Genomic DNA, 23,539 nt, shown 5'->3' with positions numbered 1-23,539 from the left:
CAGGGACTAATGGAAAACTACTGTGCCTCAAAATGTTTCAGTTTCTAATGGTAGATTCTGGTCAGGTCTACACTCAGCTGGGATCGATGTTCTGAGATCGATCCACCGGTGGTTGATTTAGGGGTCTAGTAAAGAGAAGAGTAAGATAAGTCAATGGGAGATTTTCTCCTGTCAACCCTCCCTCCCCCTCCCACAGTGTAGACCCTGCAGTAACTTTACCCAAGGTACATCGACTCCAGCTACCTTATTCCTGTAGCTGGAATTGCGTAGAGTAGGTTCACTTACCGTGTTAGTGTAGACATAGTCTAAGCGTCACAGAAAGGCTGAGTAACAGGGTGTGTGGGGATGGAGGCTGATGAGTGACAATGAAAGAGGCCAAGTGAGGCTCAGAGAGAGGTAACTCAGCTATGGAAAGAGCCGGGCTGAGTGATGGAGTGATAATATATTGTGTGGGAGGAACTTCTCAGACTGTGAACTTCCACAATGCTGAGCTCAACCAAATTGGGACAGGGCACCCGTGATTAACGAGGAGATATGCTTTCCCCCTCTTGTAATAGAGGTTTCAAGTGAGTTGCTCCAGGCAATCACCTTCTGCAGCAGGTGTATTTGCTAATTTTGTCACGAAGCTCTTTGGTTCTGATTCCATAAATGATCGGGTTGAGCATGGGAAGGATGAGGAGTTAGAGGTCAGCCAAGATGATGTGAACATGGGGAGCAATGCCTTGACCAAGCCTGTATGTGAAAATGGAGAAAAGGCCAGGGGTATAATATGTCAGCATCACACAGATGTGGGTTGTGCAAGTGTTGAAAGCTTTCTGTTGGGTATTCTTAGAGGAGATTCTGAGGACGGCCTTGATGATCAGACCGTAGGACAGGGCAATGAGCGTCAGGTCAAACCCCATAACTACAAACATTAGCATCAAGCTATATATCCTAATGACTGTAATGTCCCCACATGCAATCTTGACCACAGCTATGTACTCGCATTGCGTGTGGAGGATAATGTGGTTGGCACAGAATGGCTGCCTGCTCAGGACCAGGGGCAGAGGCAGAATGAAGAGAACAGCTCTTATCAGACCTACAAGCCCGAGCTTAGCTATTCATGCATTGCTGCGGATGGTGGCATATCTCAGAGGGTTACATATGGCAACATAGCGATCAAAAGCCATTGTCACGAGGGTGGCTGAGTGCATAACAGAAACTGTGTGAAGGAAGAACATCTGAGTGAGGCAGCCAGCCACAGTAATGCCTTTTAAATTGAACCAAAATATGCCCAGTGCCTTTGGCATGACGAAGGTAGGTGTGGCGATGTCTGTGAGCGCCAGCATGCAGAGCAGCAGGTACATCGGCTTGTGCAGGGTCTGCTCCTTACCTACAACACACAGAAGAGTGAAATTTCCCAACAGGCTTATAATGTAGAATGTAGAGAAAGGGATAGAAATCCAGATGTGGGCAGCTCCAGGCTGGGGATGCCCATTAGAATGAACATTGAAGGGTCAGAGGGGGTGAAGCTGAAAGCTGCCATGAAGTGGTTGATGTGTTGATATGACTCAGAAATATTCAATATGCCTATCAAGGGAGAGAAGTACAGCGAGGGGTTTACACACTTTATAACAAATAGTACAGTAAATATTTTATAGCTATTAACATCTAGGAGTCTTCTTGAGTGGGGAGGGAAGAACCACCAATGATGTCACTCCCTGCTTCATATAACTTAAGCATCTGGCGGGAACCATGTGTTTCACAACTTGTTTTCCAGATTAGTTTGTGGGAAAATTACAGATGGAGCCCAGAGTTCTTTGGCCTGGTGACATGCCCTTGTAAAGTCATAGCATTCGTTATGTATAGGCTGTCTGAAGCATTCTCAGACAGCCTCATCTGGTGGGAGATAAGTTTCTCTTAATGCCTATTGTTTCCTCCAATGACTCATTGCTCTGAATAGGCCCATCCCAACTGGCTATCTAGACTGAAATCATACTGCCTAGTGGTCCTTACCCAGTTGTAACTGCATTTGAAATATAGATAAGTAGTCAATATTCATAAGTGCAGACAAAAATCATACATGCATAAGAATCAGATAATGACCCCTCTTGCATAAAATGTGTCATAATTATACTATAATTATGCTATAATCATGTAATCGTATTATAATATCACTATGATCAATATGGGGTACATTGTCACAAAATATCAGTGGTTATTTCTAGCAATGAAATGCCTGAAGCTACATGACAACAACAACTGGGAACAAATCTGAGTAAAGGTTCTGTCACCCAAGCTGCAGTTTTGTGGCTTGCCAGAGCAAAGAGACTCTGAAGCTCCCCAAATACACTCTATACCAGGAAAAGTCCCAAACCTGGCCTTGGATCAACAATCCTACAGAAAAAAAATTATTTCAGCAGCACTACCCACCTGTCCATCAACATGCCGCTCTGCAACCCTGTGACGTTCCCCTCTTCTGTCATCTGGACCGGTGATCTGCTAGGTCACTCCAAGCCTTGACTCTTGGAGCCAGACTGACCCTGCTCTGCAGCGAGAACCCCCCACTCCTGGGCTGTTCACGCACAGCCTCTGCCATGTAAACTGTCCCTTGGATCGTGCAAGTGAATGACATTAGCCAATATCTTCAGTCTCAGACACAACCCTAGGAATCTTTGTCTTGCAGTGTCCAGTTATGCCCACAGGATACTGCAAGCTTATATGAGTTCATCAATTTAACAAAGAAATTGATGTCATAACTTTAGTCCCAGATTTGGACCTTAGCGTCCAAAATATGGGGGTTAGCATGAAAACCTCCAAGCTTAGTTACCAGCTTGGACCTGGTACTTGCTGCCACCACCCAAAAAATTAGAGTGTTTTGGGGCACTCTGGTCCCCCTGAAAAACCTTCCCTGGGGACCCCAAGACCCAAATCCCTTGAATCTCACAACAAAGGGAAATAATCCTTTTTTCCCTTCCCCCCTCCAGGTGCTCCTAGAGAGATACACAGACACAAGCTCTGGGAATCCAAACAGAGTGACTCCCCCTCTCCGTTCCCAGTCCTGGAAACAAAAGCACTTTCCTCTTCACCCAGAGGAATGCAAAATCAGGCTAGCAAATCCAACACACACAGATCTCCCCCCTGATTTCTTCCTCCCACCAATTCCCTGGTGAGTACAGACTCAATTTCCCTGAAGTAAAGAAAAACTCCAACAGGTCTTAAAAGAAAGCTTTATATAAAAAAGAAAGAAAAATACATACAAATGGTCTCTCTGTATTAAGGTGACACATACAGGGTTAATTGCTTAAAAGAAATATGAATCAACAGCCTTATTCACAAAGAATACAAATCAAAGCACTCCAGCACTTATATTCATGCAAATACCAAAGAAAAGAAACCATATAACTTACTATCTGATCTCTTTGTCCTTACACTTAGAAACAGAAGATTAGAAAGTAAAACTACTTCTCCAAAGCTCAGAGAAAGCAGGCAGACAGAAAAACAAAGACCTTAGACACAAAATTCCCTCCACCCAAAGTTGAAAAAATCCGGTTTCCTGATTGATCCTCTGGTCAGGTGCTTCAGGTGAAAGAGACATTAACCCTTAGCTATCTGTTTATGACACGCCTCCCAAATTGCAGACAGTGGGGAAGCTCACTGGCGGCGATTTCCTTCTAGAACTTTAAAATAAACAGATTACTACAACACATGCACCTTTACATATACTACTAAGTATATAACTAACAGACTTCTACAGTTTAAGAACACTTTTTAACTACTGAATTCTGGGAAACTCTCACGGGAGAGTGCATCAGCTACTTTGTTAGAAGCTCCTGTGATGTGTTGAATTTCAAAATCAAAATCTTGGAGAGCTAAACTCCAACGAAGAAGTTTCTTGTTGTTCCCCTTGGCAGTATGAAGCCACTTTAGTGCAGCATGGTCAGTTTGTAGTTGGAACCGCCGTCCCCAAACATATGGGCGTAGCTTTTCCAGGGCGTACACAATGGCATAGCATTCCTTTTTACTGACTGACCAGTGACTTTCCCTCTCAGACAGTTTTTTGCTGAGAAACACGACAGGATGGAAGTTGTGATCTGTTGCTTCCTGCATGAGCACTGCTCCTATACCACGCTCAGATGCATCCGTGGTTACTAGGAATGGCTTGTCAAAGTCTGGGGCCCTGAGCACAGGGTCAGACATGAGCGTTGCCTTAAATTGTGTAAAGGCCTCTTGACACTCATCAGTCCACTTAACTGCATTTGGCTGGGTCTTTTTGGTCAGGTCGGTCAGTGGGGCAGCGATTTGGCTGTAGTGTGGTACAAATCGCCTGTAGTATCCGGCCAAGCCTAAGAAGGATTGGACCTGTTTCTTTGACCTTGGGACAGGCCACTTTTGGATAGCAACCACCTTGGCCTGTAGGGGGTTTATGGTTCCTCGACCCACCTGGTGCCCCAGGTAAGTCACTCTGTTTTGGTGGTGTTTGACACTTTTTGGCCTTAACAGTTAGTCCGGCCTGCCTGATGCGCTCAAAGACCTTTTCCAGGTGTAGTAGGTGTTCGGGCCAGGAGTCTGAAAAAATGGTCACATCATCAAGGTAGGCAACTGCAAATTCTCCCAGTCCTGCTAGTAGACCATCTACCAGCCTCTGGAAGATGGCGGGTGCATTTCGAAGGCCGAAAGGAAGGACATTGAATTCATACACCCCCGCATGGGTGACGAATGCTGACCTCTCCTTGGCAGGTTCATTTAGCGGTACTTGCCAGTACCCCTTGTTTAAGTCTATTGTAGAGATGAACTGGGCACGTCCCAACTTCTCCAATAGCTCATCGGTGCGTGGCATTGGATAGTTGTCAGGACGAGTTACCGCATTTAGCTTATGGTAGTCCACGCAAAAGCGTATTTCCCGATCTGGTTTGGGTACCAGAACCACTGGAGATGCCCATGCACTGGTAGATGAGCGGATTATACCCATCTGTAGCATGTTTTGGATCTCCCGTTCTATAGCAGCTTGGGCATGAGGAGACACCCGGTAGTGTGGGGTTCTGATTGGGTGAGCATTACCTGTGTCAATGGAGTGGTATGCCCGTTCAGTCCGTCCTGGGGTGGCTGAGAACAATGGGGCGAAGCTAGTGCACAGCTCCTTGATTTGTCGCCGCTGCAGACGTTCCAGGGTGGTTGAGAGGTTCACCTCTTCCACGCCACCGTCTTTTTTCCCGTCGTAGTAGACACCGTCAGGCCACTCAGCCTCATCTCCCTGGACTGTAAACTGACAAACCTGTAGGTCTCTGGAATAAAAAGGCTTGAGAGAATTAACATGGTACACTTTAGGCTTTAGTGAGGAATTGGGAAATGCTATGAGGTAGTTTACAGTTCCCAGGCGCTCTTGGACCGTGAATGGCCCTTCCCATGATGCTTCCATCTTATGGGCCTGTTGCGCCTTCAAGACCATAACCTGGTCTCCTACCTTGAAGGAACGTTCTCTGGCATGTCTGTCATACCAGGCCTTTTGCTCTTCTTGAGCATCCTTTAGGTTCTCTCTAGCAAGGGCTAAAGAGTGTTGGAGGGTGCTTTGTAGGTTGCTTACAAAGTCCAGAATGTTAGTTCCTGGAGAAGGCATAAAACCCTCCCATTGCTGCTTCACCAACTGTAATGGTCCCTTAACCTCGTGACCATACACAAGTTCAAAGGGTGAAAACCCTAAACTGGGATGCGGTACAGCCCTGTAGGCAAACAGCAACTGCTGCAACACTAGGTCCCAATTATTGGAGAATTCATTGAAGAATTTTCGTATCATGGCCCCCAAAGTTCCATTGAACCTTTCCACCAGGCCATTGGTTTGATGGTGGTATGGGGTGGCAACCAAGTGATTCACCCCATGAGTTTCCCACAGTTTTTCCATGGTCCCTGCCAGGAAATTAGACCCTGAATCTGTAAGGATGTCGGAGGGCCAACCTACCCTGGCAAAGATGTCTGTTAGGGCCAGGCACACAGTGTTAGCCCTGGTGTTGCCTAGAGCTACTGCTTCCGGCCATCGGGTAGCAAAGTCCACAAAAGTCAGTACGTACTGCTTTCCTCTGGGTGTCTTTTTTGGGAAAGGACCCAGAATATCCACAGCTACTCGCTGAAATGGGACCTCAATTATGGGGAGTGGCTGGAGAGGGGCCTTGACCTGGTCTTGAGGCTTTCCCACTCTTTGGCATACCTCACAAGACCGGATATAGTTGGCAACGTCCTTGCCCATCCCCTCCCAGTGGAAGGACTTCCCCAACCGGTCTTTGGTTCTGTTCACCCCAGCATGGCCACTGGGATGATCATGGGCTAAGCTTAAGAGCTTCCCCCGGTACTTAGTTGGAACCACCAACTGTTTTTGCGGCTGCCATTCTTCCCGGTGTCCACCAGAAAGAATTTCCTTGTATAAAAGTCCTTGGTCTATAACAAACCGGGTTCAATTAGAAAAGCTGAGAGGCGGTGGGGTGCTCCGTGCCGCCTCCCAAGCTTTCTGAAGGCTGTCATCTGCTTCCTGCTCAGTCTGGAACTGTTCCCTTGAGGTTGGGGTCACCAGTTCTTCCTCAGACTGGGGACTTGGGCTTGGTCCCCCTGGAAGCGATGTAGATGAGGGGGTTGTTTCCGTTGCTGGTGAACCGCTCTCCGCTGGTGCACCTGAGGGTATTTCAGGCTCTGGCTGAGCCTTTTGGGTATGGCTGTCTGTTGCTTCCGCCAGTTTTGGCTCCCTGGCGCTCTCTGGCTTTGAGTTTGAAGATGTGGTTGCACTTGCTGGTGCTGGTTGCTGTTCCAGTTCCGGGCCGGGGACTGGAGGTGTTGTGGCTGTTTCAGTGGTTGGCATGGAATCCGGGTCCACTACCTCTGTCTGAGTCTCTGGTAACACAGACGGGGCCTCTGTGGACGGCTCAGGAACAGGAATGGGTCTGGAAGCTTGCCTGGTTTGGCTACGTGTAACCATTCCCACTCTCTTGGCCTGCTTCACCTGGTTGGCCAAGTCTTCCCCCAGTAGCATGGGGATAGGATAATTGTCATAGACTGCAAACGTCCACATTCCTGACCAGCCTTTGTACTGGACAGGCAGTTGAGCTGTAGGCAAGTCTACAGCTTGTGACATGAAGGGGTAAATTGTAACTTTGGCCTTTGGGTTGATGAATTTGGGGTCTACGAAGGATTGGTGGATAGCTGACACTTGTGCCCCCGTGTCTCTCCACGCAGTAACCTTCTTTCCGCCCACTCTCAAAATTTCCCTTCGCTCCAAGGGTATTTGAGAGGCATCCGGGCCTGGGGATCTTTGGTGTGATGGTGGTGTAATGAATTGCACTCGCATGGTGTTCTTGGGACAGTTGGCCTTGATATGTCCCAGTTCATTACACTTAAAGCATCTTCCATCTGATGGGTCACTGGGCCGAGGTGAGTTACTGGAGACTGGTGAGGTGGAAGAGTAGGGTGTCTGTGGCTTTACTTGGGTTGTATGTGGGGTCTTTGGCTGTCCTCGGTTGTAGGGTTTATGGTCGGTGTGCCCTCTGGGGTATTCGTTCCCCTTGACAGTAGCTTTCTTGCTTTCTGCTACTTCCATCCATCTGGCTCCAATCTCCCCCGCCTCAGTGAGATCTTTGGGTTTTCCATCTTGTATGTACCGTGTGATGTCTTCAGGAACTCCATCCAAGAACTGCTCCATTTGTATGAGGAGGTGCAGTTCTTCCAAGGTTTTAACATTGTGTCCTGATATCCAGGCCTCATAATTTTTTGCAACGTAGTAGGCGTGTTTGGGAAATGACACATCTAGTTTCCACTTTTGAGTTCTGAAGCGCCGACGGGCATGATGCGGGGTGATCCCCATTCTGTATCTGGCCTTGGTTTGAAAAAGTTTATAGTCGTTCATTTGCTGCTTAGGCATTTCAGCTGCCACCTCTGCTAAAGGTCCACTGAGCTGTGGCCTCAATTCTACCATGTACTGGTGTTCAGGGATGCTGTACCCTAGACAGGCTCTTTCAAAATTTTCCAAGAAGGCCTCGGTGTCATCACCTGCCTTGTAGGTGGGAAATTTCCTGTGCTGTGGAGCAATAATTGGCGCCGGGTTGTTAGGGTTGGCTGGCACATGCAGCCCAGCTTTTGCCAAGTCCAGTTCATGTTTTCTCTGTTTTTCCTTCTCTTCATTTTCTTTTTGTTGTTTTTCCATTTCTTTTTGTTGTTTTTCCATGTCTCGGCGGTGGGCCGCCTCTTCTTCTTCTAGTTTTCTTTTGTGTGCTGCCTGTTTGATTTGTTCTTCTCTTTCTTTCATCTCCATCTCTTTTTGTTTTATTTCCAGTTGTCGCCTGTGTTCAGCTTCTTTGATTTGTTCTTCGGCCTCAATTTTTGCCTTAGAAGTCATGGTTCCTGTTTTCTTGGGTTGGGGTGCCCTCCGGTGTTTATCTTCTGCACTGCAGGCTCTGTTGCCTCCTAGAGTCTGCCTAGCAACAGTGCCTTTAGCTAATCTTCAATGTTAAGTAAACCTGAAAAACCACTTTATTTGCATGTATATAGTGTTGGTAATGACTCTCAATGGGAGTGCTATTGCATGACAAAAGACCTGTAACAGCTCCTTAATGGCTTCTTGCTTAATATGCAAGCCACACTGCCAGAGAGAGCAGAAAAAAAATTCTCTCTGGTTTCTTTGAAAACCAAACCCTCTCTGCTAAAAAGTCCCTAGCAGAGAAAAGAAAAATATAATATTCCTACTGGCTTCTGGATTCTATCCCACCACTGCACACCATGTCATAACTTTAGTCCCAGATTTGGACCTTAGCGTCCAAAATATGGGGGTTAGCATGAAAACCTCCAAGCTTAGTTACCAGCTTGGACCTGGTACTTGCTGCCACCACCCAAAAAATTAGAGTGTTTTGGGGCACTCTGGTCCCCCAAAAAACCTTCCCTGGGGACCCCAAGACCCAAATCCCTTGAGTCTCACAACAAAGGGAAATAATCCTTTTTCCCTTCCCCCCTCCAGGTGCTCCTGGAGAGATACACAGACACAAGCTCTGGGAATCCAAACAGAGTGACTCCCCCTCTCCGTTCCCAGTCCTGGAAACAAAAGCACTTTCCTCTTCACCCAGAGGGAATGCAAAATCAGGCTAGCAAATCCAACACACACAGATCTCCCCCTGATTTCTTCCTCCCACCAATTCCCTGGTGAGTACAGACTCAATTTCCCTGAAGTAAAGAAAAACTCCAACAGGTCTTAAAAGAAAGCTTTATATAAAAAAGAAAGAAAAATACATACAAATGGTCTCTCTGTATTAAGGTGACACATACAGGGTTAATTGCTTAAAAGAAATATGAATCAACAGCCTTATTCACAAAGAATACAAATCAAAGCACTCCAGCACTTATATTCATGCAAATACCAAAGAAAAGAAACCATATAACTTACTATCTGATCTCTTTGTCCTTACACTTAGAAACAGAAGATTAGAAAGTAAAACTACTTCTCCAAAGCTCAGAGAAAGCAGGCAGACAGAAAAACAAAGACCTTAGACACAAAATTCCCTCCACCCAAAGTTGAAAAAATCCAGTTTCCTGATTGATCCTCTGGTCAGGTGCTTCAGGTGAAAGAGACATTAACCCTTAGCTATCTGTTTATGACAGCACCAGGCTTGTTATCCCCAGGGGAGTCTCTTACACACTTCAAACCAAACACACTGCTTCAGGTAGAATAAACAGCACATTTGTTAACTACAAAGACAGATGTTAAGTGATGTTAAGTGACAGGCAAAATGTCAGAGTGGTTACCGAAATTAAAAAAAAATATGCAGTCTAAACTCTCAACCCTATTAGACTGGGCAACATCGAGATGAAGCTGTTTTTCTCACCCCACTGGATATTGCAGTCCTTAATATGTAGGTTGGTTTCTTAAACCTGGGGCAATCTCCCTGTTGGAGTCTTGTTTTCTTCTCAATGTCTTCAGTGCTAGCAGCGAAGTTTGGGGCAGGAGAAGGGCCCAGTATGTGTCCACTCTGTCTGTTTTATACCCTCAGTCCATGTGCTTCAGGAGCACACTTCGAGGCATGTCTGGGGGGCATTGCTGATTCTCTCCAAGCAAAGTTTAGCAATTCCCTTTGTGGTGCCTCAGGCAGGTGAGTCATTGCATTGGAGCTCCCTTGCTGGACAATGACTGTTGATGGGTTGTTTGACACCCTGCCTGGGTGTTGGTTCCTTTCCCTGCTGTTGCCTCAGGGTGGGGGCTAGTATCTAGCTGATTCCCCAACTTACAGCATGTTTTAGTGACCACCGTACAACAGAATTCTCATTGCCCCATATACATTAATCATACATATATGGATAAAGACATGACTTTCAGCAGATCATAACGTTTCCCTTGATACTGTACAAGGTATGCTTTATATGTAAGATCTTGATTATCTGAAAATGAGGAATATGGGGGTTACAGTACACTCCCCCAAGCTGTAGACTGTCACAGCACTCAAAAAGCCTCAGTGCTACTCAGCTGTCACTGCACATCCCCTGCCTGCCTCCACAACCCTCAGCAGTGCCTAATTTTCTGTTTAAACCCTCCACCTGCCCCCACAGCCTCCAGCACGGCCAGCCTGTCTCTGTACACCCCTCTTCTTTCCACACAACCCTTGGTGCTGGTCACCTGTCCATGTAGATCCCCCACCTCCAGAACTTCTATCCCAGTCACACAGTGATACTCCTCACCAAGGACCAAAAGCAGGTGCCATGCACCACAGCAACAGCTCACAGAACTATCTCCTCAGACGAGGTTAAATTCAGTGTCTGCCTGCACCAGGGAAAAGGAGGAGATGAGACTAAACTGCCTTTCTGGGGGCAAAGGGAACCCTGGCTGCAGCTCAGCCTGTGCAGGGAAGGAGAGATGGATAGACCTAGCAGGAGTGGGAGAAGAGGTGGGATTAAAAGGTCCCAGTCTGAGCAACTTTTCTTCAAAAAGACACAAAGCTTTAATGTACTGCGGCCAGTTAGAAACCCTGATACCCCTTCCTGAGGCTGCTTTTCTGTGTTGGCAATTGCTGATGTTGCCACAAAACTGTAGTGGGCTTTCTCATGGAAGGTAGTATGGGCTGGATGGGAGATGGTGTCAGAGACCATCAGTTAGAGCAGGGGTTGGCAACCTTTCAGAAGTGCTGTGCCGTGTCTTCATTATTCACTCTGATTTAAGATTTTGCTTGCCAGTAATAATTTTAACATTTTTAGAGGTTCTCTTTCTATAAGTCTATAATATATAACTAAACTATTGCTGTATGTAAAGTAAATAGGTTTTTAAAATATTTAAGAAGCTTCATTTAAAATTAAATTAAAAGGCAGAGCCCCCAGACAGATAGCGAGGACCTGGGCAGTGTAAGTGCCACTGAAAATCAGCTCGTGTGCTTCCTTCAGCACCCATGCCATAGGTTGCCTACCCCTGTGCTAGAGTGTTGCCAACTTTTCATTGCATTTTCAGACACCCCCTAGACCCAGGAGGCCTCATGATGCCTCTTTGGAGGACGTCCGTTCCCCATGCTGCATAGTTTCATGACTCCGTGCCACTGTGATCTGAATACTGCATGTTCCGCAGTCCTGCCTGCACTCACCGCACACACTGTGTGTTCCTGGACCTCCCCAGGTAACATTTGCAACACAACCTTTAATGCTTCTCATCCTCTCCAGAAATGGAGATGAAGGGTTTCTCTCCCTCTACCCCTCCTTGAAAAAAATGGTTATCCTAATTGTTTTGAAGCTTTAAGTCTGTGAATTTGAGATTTAAGCAACTATACTGTCAGTTCTTCTTGGGTCTGAACAAGCTCATCCGTCCTTAGAGGCCTCCGGGGTGACTCCAGATGAAGTCACTGGAGGCTCATGGCCGATGTAAATCAGGGCATTGATTTAAGTCACTACATGTGGATTTAGAGCAAACTTCTGGATCACTTAGGAATTTTTCCTTGGATCTCACGGGGATCAGATTCACCCTGAATGTTTAACTTTTGCCTCCTGGCTGTGAAATTCACGGCTTCGGGTCCTCCTGCAGAGAGCGCTGTTCTGTTAGGGTGCTGAGAGAGTCTGAGGGAACCCCCAGTTCATGTGACATTCTGAGACTGGGAATGAAAATTGGGAGTTTCAAAACACAGGGGCCTTGATTTTGCTCTCAGGGAGGTCAATCTGAAGTGACCCAGTGAAGGCAGAATCAGAGAGTAGAATCTACCCAGTATGTGGCCTATTCTTGTTGTGAAGCCTCTGGTAACACAGATACCCACTGCAGAAGCTTTAGCTGCACTTCCAAAAAGGGCACTGAGGTTGCTGAATTGGAAAACTTGAGCAAACCACAAGAAAAAACACAGCTCAAAAAAAAAAAGTTACTGAGAAAGATAGAAGGACACAGTAGGAGAAAACAAATTAAACTTAAAGGCAAATATTTGTCTAAACTATTTCCAATCTATTTGTAGTTCCAATTTTTCCAGGAAAATCCCTTGTTTTTTCTGACAGTACTAAACAATTCAAGTCACCGTGCTGGTGAATTCCTGCCCAGATGGTTCTTGATTTGAACTCTGGAAAACTTCCTCAGCACTTATCACTCACTTTAATGCAGAAACAGGCAACTCACCAAAATCCCACGCAGCAGAGAGAGGAAATCTTTTTACTGCAACAGCAAGGTAGAGTCTTGAGAATCAGTGTATGAATGTCACATGTCTGACACTCGGCATGCTGCACAGCGACCTTTATGATTCCCCGGTACGGTCCCTGTGGATTTTCAAATTGGCCAGGACTCCTGTACAATTCCCTGGACTCTGTGTGAGCAGCTGGAAGAGCAGAAAATGGACCCTGGAGAACTTCAGCCTGAGAATCACTCCCGGGAGAAAATAAATGATTTGCCCAGAACAGGGGCTTAGGTTTTCAGAGCAAACTGTGTGTTACAGACTGTTCAGTGTAGCAAATGATGATGGCTGTTTGTTCTGTGTGTAATGTACTGCCATCTGCACAATGTGTGAGAATGCTCCCACAAAAGCAGGGACCAAAAACCATTTTCAGTTTTTCGTAGCAGTGTACTGTTTCATACTGTCTATGCAGTTGTAATATCCAGTCCATTAGCCTCTGAAAAATGAGTGTCACCCCGTAGAGGTCAAATTACCTGATTCTGCATTTATTCAAGACAAAGAGAGTGTAAAAGGCTTTCTTGTCCCAGGATTCTGGCATCAATTTTATTTGTCAGGGAGCCTTTGTGAGGTTTCAAGCTGAATATATGTCTGACAGCTACCACGTGTTCTAATAATAATCTACTCTGTGTGCTGATCTTTTGCAAATGGATGCAGAAACGCGTTATGATATCCTGGGTCAGAGCTAGAACAATGAGACTTCTCCACTCACTGTGCGATTCCTCCATCTCTCTCAGGGCTAAATTAACCTTGAGTTCATCTCACAAGACATCCCACAATTTACGAGGGAACAGTCATGCTATTTACCTGATCTGTTGCCCTGGGGCTATTGCAGGGTGCTGCTCAGGTGAGAAGATATTGGTAAATAAACCAAACCACTTCTACAACTGTATCTCCTATTTAGGCTACAGTCCCTACCCCCTTACTTGCATCATAGGTGCGTTGCAGACACATTTGGGCTCCAGAGGGTATGAGTCTGATGGGTTCTCACCCCTGGTGTGTGTCTGTTACAGCTATCCCCTATTCCATTTTGTTTCTTACAGCTGTCCCCAGACTCCATTTTGTTTTCTGTTCTCCTGTGGCCGCCCTTCCCTGGCTGTTAAGTTGTTTACCAGGGCCACTGCCCTTCTCAAAGGGAGGGCCCCTTAAGTTGTTTAACAAGAGCCATTGCCCTTCTCAAAGGGATGGCCACTTGTGCTGCGTGCTAAGTGGGACCACTGCCCTGTTCAAAGGGTTAGTCCTGTTATCACCTCGTTGAGCCTGGGCTTGGTGTAGGGCAGGTAATGTCCAGAGCTGCAAGACCTAATGTGTTTTTAAGATCCTGGGCATGAGTCATAGGCCTCATGTGCTCTTGAGTCACCTATCATGTCTCCGGGCTTACCTTCAGTTTTTCCCTGTGCCCCCTCCCCTGTGACAGAGGGAGCCTATCAGGATTACTGGCGGGAAACTGCCCAAGTTTGCCTTTAAAACCAGACATTTTTGAAACACACCTCAGAAAGGTTCCTGCATTGCTGCCTGGTCTGATCAGCCAGGGGTTCTGGGGGGTCCTTTCTCCGCTCTCGTTTTATTTTTGAGCGTACCCCCGTTTTTTGAAACCCCCCCCCACGAAGAACGAATTGCTACCTGAGAGATCTCCTGATTATTGAGACTGTACCGAACCCTCCTTGCCTCTTCTGATGTTGCTGCTGCTTCTGCCTTTGCTGCTGCCTTGGAGACTGGTAAGAATCCCTCTGTGAAACTTTCCATACTTTTATTTTATTATTTTAGCTGCTGGCTCTGTTTCCCCAGCACACAGACTCAAGCTAAACCTTGGTCTGTGTCTTAAAACCTCTCTTAAGCTCCAGGGCACTTTGCTGCTAAAAATAAGTTTGTGCCGCTGCTAAGCGCTGCTCCTGTGGGCTTTGCCTTGGGGCTCCCTGCTTTCAGCTGTATCCCTTGGCTTCCGCCACCATCCCTTATCTTGTTTTTTTTAGTTTAATAAGTCATAGTTTGTTAAGACTGTAGAGTTTGTAAGTTTCAACTGCCTTGTTATAGTTGCTGTTTTGTCGCTCCCTATAGTTGCCTGTTATAGCTTTGCTTAGAATTGTGATATTTGTCATTTTGCCTAGTCGTTGGTTAAGATAGATAAGGATTTTTGCTACTTAAATTCGCCTTCCTGCTGTCCCGATCTCTCCCTGAACTTTTCCGTGTCTGTTTTTCCCCCGCTCCAATCTCCCCCTCTGTGTGCTCCTCCGTGTCTCCCTGTTATAACCCTTTGCTGCTTTTCCCCCGCATCTGCACTCTCCGAACTTCCCAACCCCTTGCTGCTTCCACCCCCCGCGTCTGCATCACCCTCCGAACGCCCCAAACCCCTTGCTGCTTCTCCCCCTGTGAAACGTCCCAAACCCTTTGCAGCTTTTTTTTACCTTTGTTTTTGGTGTCCGCTTGTTGCTTAAACCTCTCTCCAGCTCTTCTTTACACTTCTCCGCTGCCCCTCCCCTACCGAAGGTCACCATCACACTGCTCCGTTGTCCTCACCCTGCAGGGCTTCAGAGTCTCTCGCTGCTTCCAGCCGCTCGTCTGCATACCACTAATCAGTCACTCCCCCCCTCCTGTTTCTTGACCCAGCCTTTATATTGATATTGTATTGTTGTACTGTAACTCACATTTTACTTGTAATTATAACACCCCATTGGTTGCCTCCACTTTTCTGATATACTTTGTATTTACATTGATGCCACTGTGTTACATTGTGTATCTAGCTATTAACTCATATAGAAGCTACCAGTTTATTTTGCATTTCTTTTGGGTACGCTTTGCATTTCCACACTGTATCTAGAGTTGTTTATTGACTGTACTGTATCCCATTGTGCTGAACCCCACTTGCTGTAGCCCACTATTAGAACTCCCTACACTGTTCAATAAGAAGAACCCCCCCATCGTTGTCTATTGTAAACACCCTATACACCCCATCCCATCGTATTTCATTATTAAATTCCCACCACTTCCTTTTTTTTTCCTTTAATAAAGAAATTAATTGGAACCCCAGCTGTGTGGTAATTGCTCCCCAAGATCCCATATACCTGCAGGCAGGGACACTAATGACAGGCCTCATCACCAAGGGGTGTTGGGAAGAGTTCAGGTTCTGCACCCAGAGACCCAAATCGCCCTTATGAGGGATACAGAGCTGATATCTCCCTAAGGCACTTAGCTATGGCCTCAGTTACAGTAGCATCTCAGCGCTTCTCAATCTGTAACGTATTTGTCAGTACAACATCCTGTGAAATGAGGCACTGCTATTAACACCACTGAGTCAAAGACACCTGTCAGGGTTCCCTCCCCACTCTGAACTCTGGGGTACAGATATGGGGACCTGCATGAAATACCCTCTAAGCTTATTTCTATCAGCTTAGGTTAAAAACTTCCTCAAGGCACAAATTCCTTTCCTTGTCCTTGGACAGTATTGCTGCCACCACTAACTGATTTAGACAAAGATTAAGGAAAAGGGTCACTTGGAGTCCCTGTGTCCCCAAAATATTTCCCCAAGCCCCTTCACCCCCTTTCCTGGGGAGGATTGAGAATAATATCCTTACCAATTGGTACAATTTGAGTACAGATCAAACCCCCGGGTTTTTAGGACACTGAAAATCAATCAGGTTCTTAAAAGAATAATTTTATTTTTTTTAAAGAAAAGTAAAAGAGTCACACCTGCAAAATCAGGATGGAAGATAACTTTACAGGGTAAATAACATATTTAAAACATAGAGGATTCCTTTCTAGGCTTAGCTTCAAAGTCACAAAAACCACAAATAAACCTCCCTCTCAGCATAGGGAAAATTCATAAGCCAAAACGAAAGATAATCTAACACATTTCCTTGCCTTTACTTACAATTTTTATAATCTTAGATGGTCATTTCAGGTAGTTTTTTAAGAGATGTTTTTTCCCCACCTTGTCCCTTTCTCATCCAAGGAGAAAACAAAGAAAGAAAGCACATACAAAACCTCCCCCCACCACACAGATTTTAAAGTATCTTCTTTTCTTATTGTTTCTTTAGGTTTTTTAAGCTCGTTAACCCCTTACAGGTAAAGGAGGGATTTTATGCTACTCTTAGCTATATGTTTATGACATCTGCCACCTAGGTTTTATAACTGATCAATTACAAGTAAAAGTCACCAGGACCAGATGATATTCACCTAAGAGTTGTTAAGGAACTCAAATATCATATTGCAGAACAACTAACTGTTCTATGTTACCTATCACTTAAATCAGCCTCTGTACCAGATGACTGGCAGATAGCTAATATGATGCTGAATTTTTAATAAGATTCCAGAGGTCACATGCCATTGCATGCCCTGATGAATCACATGCTTCAGTGCATTTGGCTCTGGTGGCTGTCATTTTGAGTTTAACAGTGTTACCTCTGTTTGTTTTAGATCTAGAGTTCATAGGAACACATGAAACCACAGGCAAATAACATCTACAATTACAACAGCATCTATCTTTTTGTAGTTTTATTAAAGTTACCAACAAAGTATTAAATGTTACAGCATACACAATTTCTATAGATAAATATAATGAACACCTCCAGTTATACCTACAGACATACTTGCATCTTCCTAGATGGTGTTAGAATCTGCTGGCCCTCTCACGGTTTGTCACTTAGAGAAAATTAACAGAACAGGAATATGCATGAATTTTACTTGGTTGATTAATACCCCTGCCATAGGTGTGGCAGTGAGACCAATAACAGGGTCTTTCTGCAATTCTGGACATTCCACTGAGTTATGTGAATCATGGTTATTTTTCACTATCCTTGCCTATGCCTCTACTTTTAAATATTTATTAATAACTTTGACTTTATCTAAAACCTTAATTTGGATAAGGCCTTTATATTTTTCCTTATTCTTATGCTTTAGATTGTATTTGATTATTGTTTCAGTTCTTACTGACCTTTGACATTTAGTTCTGTTTTCCCAGGATCCATTTGGAATTTCATTACTGATTGGAAAAGTGTGAACTTCCCCTGGAATATATGTTTTACATCCTTCTCCCCCAGATTCGTCCAATAAGGGAGAGATTTTCCCCCCAATTTACATAAGATGTGCTCATTTTTTTGCATATCATATACAAGAATAATATGTTTCCGTACTATTTCTTTAAAGTGTTGGTAAAAATTGTTATGAGTGACTGGGTGAAGTATTTAGCTGCCTGATTTCTTTGGAAAATAGTGTACATAACTTTCTTCATGTTTCTGAACCTTCAGTGGGAAATCCTTCCACAATAGCAATTTTTGCCCATCTTTCAATCCTAGTCTGTACAAACCTGGCATATGATTTTGAACCTTATGAATTGCTACAGTTGTACTATTAGTTCATGCAGTAAACAAAGCTTTATTCCAAGTCGTAGATATAAATTGTTTTTGGTTTGGTTGATAATTCCATTTAAAGAAGATTTTAGTTGACAGGCCTGGTATTCCAAATTGGTTTTGGTCTGGGTTCCTTCTTTCTTGGACCCAAGATACTATTATTTGCCAATTTTTAGCTTTAATAGGCAAATTTGAGTTCAGTTCCAACACAACTGTCAAGGCTGATTCCCCACTCTGGCATTTCGAGTGCAGAAGGTGGGGACCTGCAAGGACTCTGAAAACTAATACTGGCCACTCCAGACTTGTACTAAACTCTCAAGGTTACAGCTTCTCTCTGACCATAGATGGGTACATGCTGCCAACACCAAAGTGCAAACCCTTTGGATTCAGGAATACCAGATACCTCTAGATGATATGGTTTGCTGGGATCTGTTGCTTGGGTCTGGGCAGACCAGAATGTAAATGCATTCATCAAGTTAAAGCAAGCAGTAATGCAGGCAACTTCATTTTTCAAGAGATTGTAGCGTGGACGTCCAATGTGAGCAAAGTTAGGGACGAATTCCCAATGGTCTCCTGCTAAGCCTAAAAAAGAAAGTAAAGAATTTATGTTAGAGGACACAGACAATTCCCAAATTGCATTCATCTTCTGTTGGGCAGGTGTCAGACTTCCTTGAGACAATGTGATGCCTAAAAAATACACTTTGGGGTCTATTAGTTGCACCTTTGCTGGGTAACTCTTTAGTCCTGCTTCCTTAACGATTTGTAGAAGTTCATCCAGGCACTCCAGATGTTCCTCCTGAGTCTCTGCAAATAAAAAAATGTTATCTACATACTGAAAAAAGCAGATGGTCTGGAAAACTAGACAGAATTCATTTCATTTGTCCATTGAAGATAGCTGAACTGTGGGGGAAAATCTTCTCCTGAAATGTTAACAGTCGTATTCATCTTTCCAAATGTATGCTTACGTTTAGCAAAAGCATCAACATGCTTAGTTACCAATGCCTGCACATCCGTTTTCCCTTCTGCAATATTTTCTAGGGTATATATTTCCGGTTTTGTTACAGTTGAAACAATGTTACAAATGGAAATGACAACAGATTGATTGTTTAATGCCTGTACTATAGTTATGCAGAGCAAGTGACTGGTTAAATATATAATGCCTCCATGTTTCCTCAGAAAATTTATTCCAATAAATTGCAGGGTTTGTTTAAATTTGCTGGTGCAAATACATTTTTGTTTCATGTTTCCTATTTTTATCACTACTGGGTTTGATAACACAGCTGTGATTTGGTTACTTGCAAATGCTGCTAACACTCTGGATTGTCCTGATGATAAAGGGGATGATTTTAAATTTTGATCATTAATTATTCAGATTGAGGTGCCAGAATTAATAATAAACAAAAAATGGAGGCTCCTCACCATTGAGGATATGGTGGGTCCCTTGCTTACATCTCTTCTTAAAGAGACAACAACTCTGCAGGGGACCTTTTGGCATTTCGCATTCTGTTCCTCTGAGTCTACATTTTTCCTCACTTCCTGATTCTCACACTCCATGTGTGGATTTGAAATCCAGGATTCCAGTTCAGTTGCTACTGGAACGGGTTGAGTTGGTTGGTTGTTGGTTGTTTAATATTATGGAATGAATTTGCTGCTGTATTTCTTGTATTTCCCACTTGTGAGAATCTAATGTTTCCCCCACGTGACGGAGTTCTTTAATAATCATCACTATTACAGGACTAGGGGATCGACAGATCGGGCTTCTCTGGTGAGAGCGGTAACAGTTCATATCAGACATGAATTGTCTCCTGCTTGTAGTTGGTGAAGATGGTATGGAACATGTCGCTATCCCTTCATTCATGTTTCTAGGGTTATAGTATCTGGGATTTTCAGTTTGGGGATGTGGTGGTATGGCCCCCCTTGGGTTTGAATTGATCTTAATATTATTATCCAACCCTTTTGGATCAGGTGATTGTTCTTGTCTAACAGTTTGTGGGCCTTATACTTTAATTACTGATTTACCTGAAGCTCCTTGAGCAACTGCTATAGGAGGGTGAGTTCTTTTGGTGTGAGTTTGAATATAGCTATAGGCTTTAGACAATAAGTCTAGCACTTTTGCAAGAGTGCTCCCGGGGTTCACATGCACTATTCCTTTACCCCAAGCTGCTGGTAAAGAATGGTTAATGAGCAAATTAATATATTGTGATTCTGTTTCATTTCCAGGCATTTTCTTAGATATCCGGGCTGCAGAAAGTCTGTTATGAAATTAATGTAGTGATTTGCCTTCCCGTTGCTTCATGTTAGCTACCAAAGTAAGTCCTGCCTGGCCTGGATGCATATTTTTTTCTAAAAGCAGCAGTGTCTCTGAATGATTTTTCTCCTTTTAAAAATACTGGTGGCAACATATTCCATAAGTCTTTGTTTACAGTTAATAGTAAAAGTTTAATTAAATTCTCTTTATCTATCTGGAAGAATTTCACTACCGTTTCCAAGTGTGCTCCACTGGAAGCCACTGGATCTCCCTTTTTCATTGGCCCTACAATTTTTGCAATTGCTTCTAAGGTTTTTACAGTTGTTACCATGGTTATTGGAGAGTCATGACTACTGGATTCTACTGGTTCCACATTAGACATTGATCTTTATCCTTCTTCACTGTTATACTGGGGAGTCTGAGTTCCTTTTCCTCTAAAACAGTGTTTCCCAAACCTGGGATGCCACTTGTACAGGGAAAACCCCTGGTGGGTTGGGCCGGTTTGTTTACTTGCCCTGTCTGCAGGTCCGGCTGATCATCGCTCCCGCTGGCCGCAGATCACTGCTTCAGGCCAATGGGAGCTGCTGAACTTACAAACGTAGAATTATGTACAAAAACCTGCATTCACAAATAGAACAAAATGCATGACTCAGTTTTTACAGGCAGAAGCCATTGTTTACATGCTACCCTGAACGTCTTCAGGTAGACTTCTTATGTGGATTGGAGTCTTCCAAGATTCATTGTCCTTTAAGTGTTTTCTTGATTGAACACTTAATTTACACATTCCATTCTCAGGAAGCTGAGCAAAATGCTTTACTAAGGTTACTTAGCAAGTACACAGGCAATATTTATAACTTCGAATACAACAATGACACATGCATACAAATAGGGTGGATAGGTTCAGTAGATCATAACCTTTACAGAAATAGGATACATGGCATATGTAGCATAAAACATATTCCAGTTATGTCATATATACATTCATAAGCATATTTCCATAGATCCTTATGGGGTGCACCATCACAGGACCTTTGGTCTAACTCAATATTGCCATTCTTATGTTCTTATATTCTTAATTGTCCCATTGTTCCAACCGGGAACAACGCCCCATCTATGCTAAACGCTTATCACCGAGCAGGTCTGACTGGACACCTCCGTCTCTTCCCTTCGGGTGCTTGTGACCAGAACGATACAGTCACACGCAGCCTGCTTAAACGTAGTATCTTTATTAACAAACAGCACAAAGCATTAGAGAAAATGATTTTAAAATACCAGGCAGCTGTCATACATCTACACTCATCTATCTCACATGTCACTACAGGCTAAGTTACTTGGGCTTTGCTCTAGAGACAGAGGAACAGAACTGGCCCAACTTACATTCTTTTGGGAAGCCAAGGGTCTCCAGTGGTGCAGCTAAACAGGAAAACTGAATGGGCTTAGCTTTCAGGTGGACAGGCAATGACGGGGGCTGGGGGGGCTGCCTCCCCCCACAGAGACAGATTAGGATTTGTGGGGTCCTGACTGGGCCAGGTCAACTGAGGCTTCCTCCTCACCCCTACCGCAGCCCCCACTCCCACCAGACAGTGGGTTTGGGTTACGGGGGCTTGCCTCGCCCAGTGCTCCTGCAGGTTAGTGGGGTCCAAGCAGGGGGATTGCCCCGCTTCCCCTGCCCGGCACTCCTGCCTGTGAGTGGGCCAGGAGCTGGGTCTTGTCCTCTCCCCCTCTTCCTGTACCCTGACCCACACCCCAGCAGGAGTGCTGGGAGGGGGGAATAGGGCAAGCCCCCGTGCTCGGACCCTGCTTCTCTGCAGGAGCACTGGGCAGGTGGAGCAGATTGGGGTGGCCCCGTGGCCCAGATCCAGTGGTTAATCTGCTATTGGGCCAGACAGGCACCCACGAGGCACATCCCATTTGGGCAGGGCATCATCGCATGGGACTGGCAGGAGAGAGACATGGCTGGACATCTGGACACTGATCTGCGGTCAGGATTTGCAGTCACTGGATTGGGGGAGGCTCTGCTCGATTTGGGCCCACCCATGAATATGCCCCTCCTTTGGACACAGCCTCATTTCCCTGTGTCTCTGAGAGCATCTTCCCATCTGTTTGCCCATTTCCTGAGGAAGCAGCCTGTGCTGAAACCTGTGTGAGCCTGGGCCCAGTCACCATAGTGCTCAGCCGTGTCCATGTTACCGGGCCAAGGTGTGGAGCTGACCTTTGTCCTCAGACTGCTTTCTCCCAGCCAGACAGTCTAATGTGAGGCCCCTGTGGATGTTGCTCCATTATTTGGAAGTTAGACCCATTCAGCCTCAATGGCTGCAAACACCAGTCTGGTGACTGTGCTGAAAGGCTCGGTACCCTTGTGACACTCCAACACTCCCCTCAGAATTCTTCTACCTACCCTTACTGTACCTTGTATGTATTTATCCTCCCGCCACATCTGTGAGGCAGGGCAGGGCTATTATCCACCTGTGCAGAGGCTCAGAGACAGCCAATGGCTTTGCCCATGGTTACACCTGGCAATGGAATCAAACCCGGCTGTCCTGAATGACAGAGCAGTGCCCAGATGACAGGGCCAGACTTACAGCCATCTGAGTGGTGAGAAGTACGGGTGGATTCTCTGCTGCATCAACAGGGAATCAAAACCAATAGTAAAAGGTTCTACAGCCACATAAATAAGAAGAAAACAAAGAAAGAAGAAGTGGGACCGCTATACACTGAGGATGGAATGGAGGTTAAGGATAACCTAGGCATGGCCCAACATCTAAACAAGTACTTTGCCTCGGTTTTTAATAAGACTAGTGAGGAACCTTGCGATGATGGAGGGATGATAAACGGGAATGTGGATATGGAAGTGGATATTACTGCAACTGAGGTAGAGGCCGTACTTGAACAGCTCGATGGGTCGAAGTCGGAGGGCCCGGACAATCTCCACCCGAGGATATTAAAGGAACTGGCGCGTGAAATTGCGAGCCCGTTAGCGAGAATTTTTAAGCGATCGATAAACTCGGGGGTTGTGCCGTATGACTGGAGGATTGCTAATGTAGTTCCTATTTTTAAGAAAGGGAATAAGAGTGATCCGGGTAATTATAGGCCTGTTAGCTTGACGTCTGTAGTATGCAAGGTCTTGGAAAAAATTTTAAGGGAGAAAGTAGTTAAGGACATAGAGGTCAATGGTAATTGTGACGAATTGCAACACGGATTTACTAAAGGTAGATCGTGCCAAACCAATCTGATCTCCTTCTTTGAGAAGGTGACGGATTACTTAGACAAAGGAAATGCGGTAGATATAATTTACCTAGATTTCAGTAAGGCGTTCGACACGG

General features: G+C 45.0%; 1 pseudogene; it reads right to left on the bottom strand.

Annotated features, from left to right (window-relative positions):
• Positions 1-584: 584 nt before the first annotated feature.
• On the bottom strand, positions 585-1,525 carry LOC127055692 (olfactory receptor 52P1-like; annotated as a pseudogene).
• Positions 1,526-23,539: the final 22,014 nt, after the last annotated feature.

Source organism: Gopherus flavomarginatus, chromosome 1 (genome assembly GCF_025201925.1).
Source record: "Gopherus flavomarginatus isolate rGopFla2 chromosome 1, rGopFla2.mat.asm, whole genome shotgun sequence".
Lineage (NCBI taxonomy): Eukaryota > Metazoa > Chordata > Testudines > Testudinidae > Gopherus > Gopherus flavomarginatus.
Note: the sequence above shows the minus strand (reverse complement) of the source record. Positions and strands in the feature narration are given on the sequence as shown.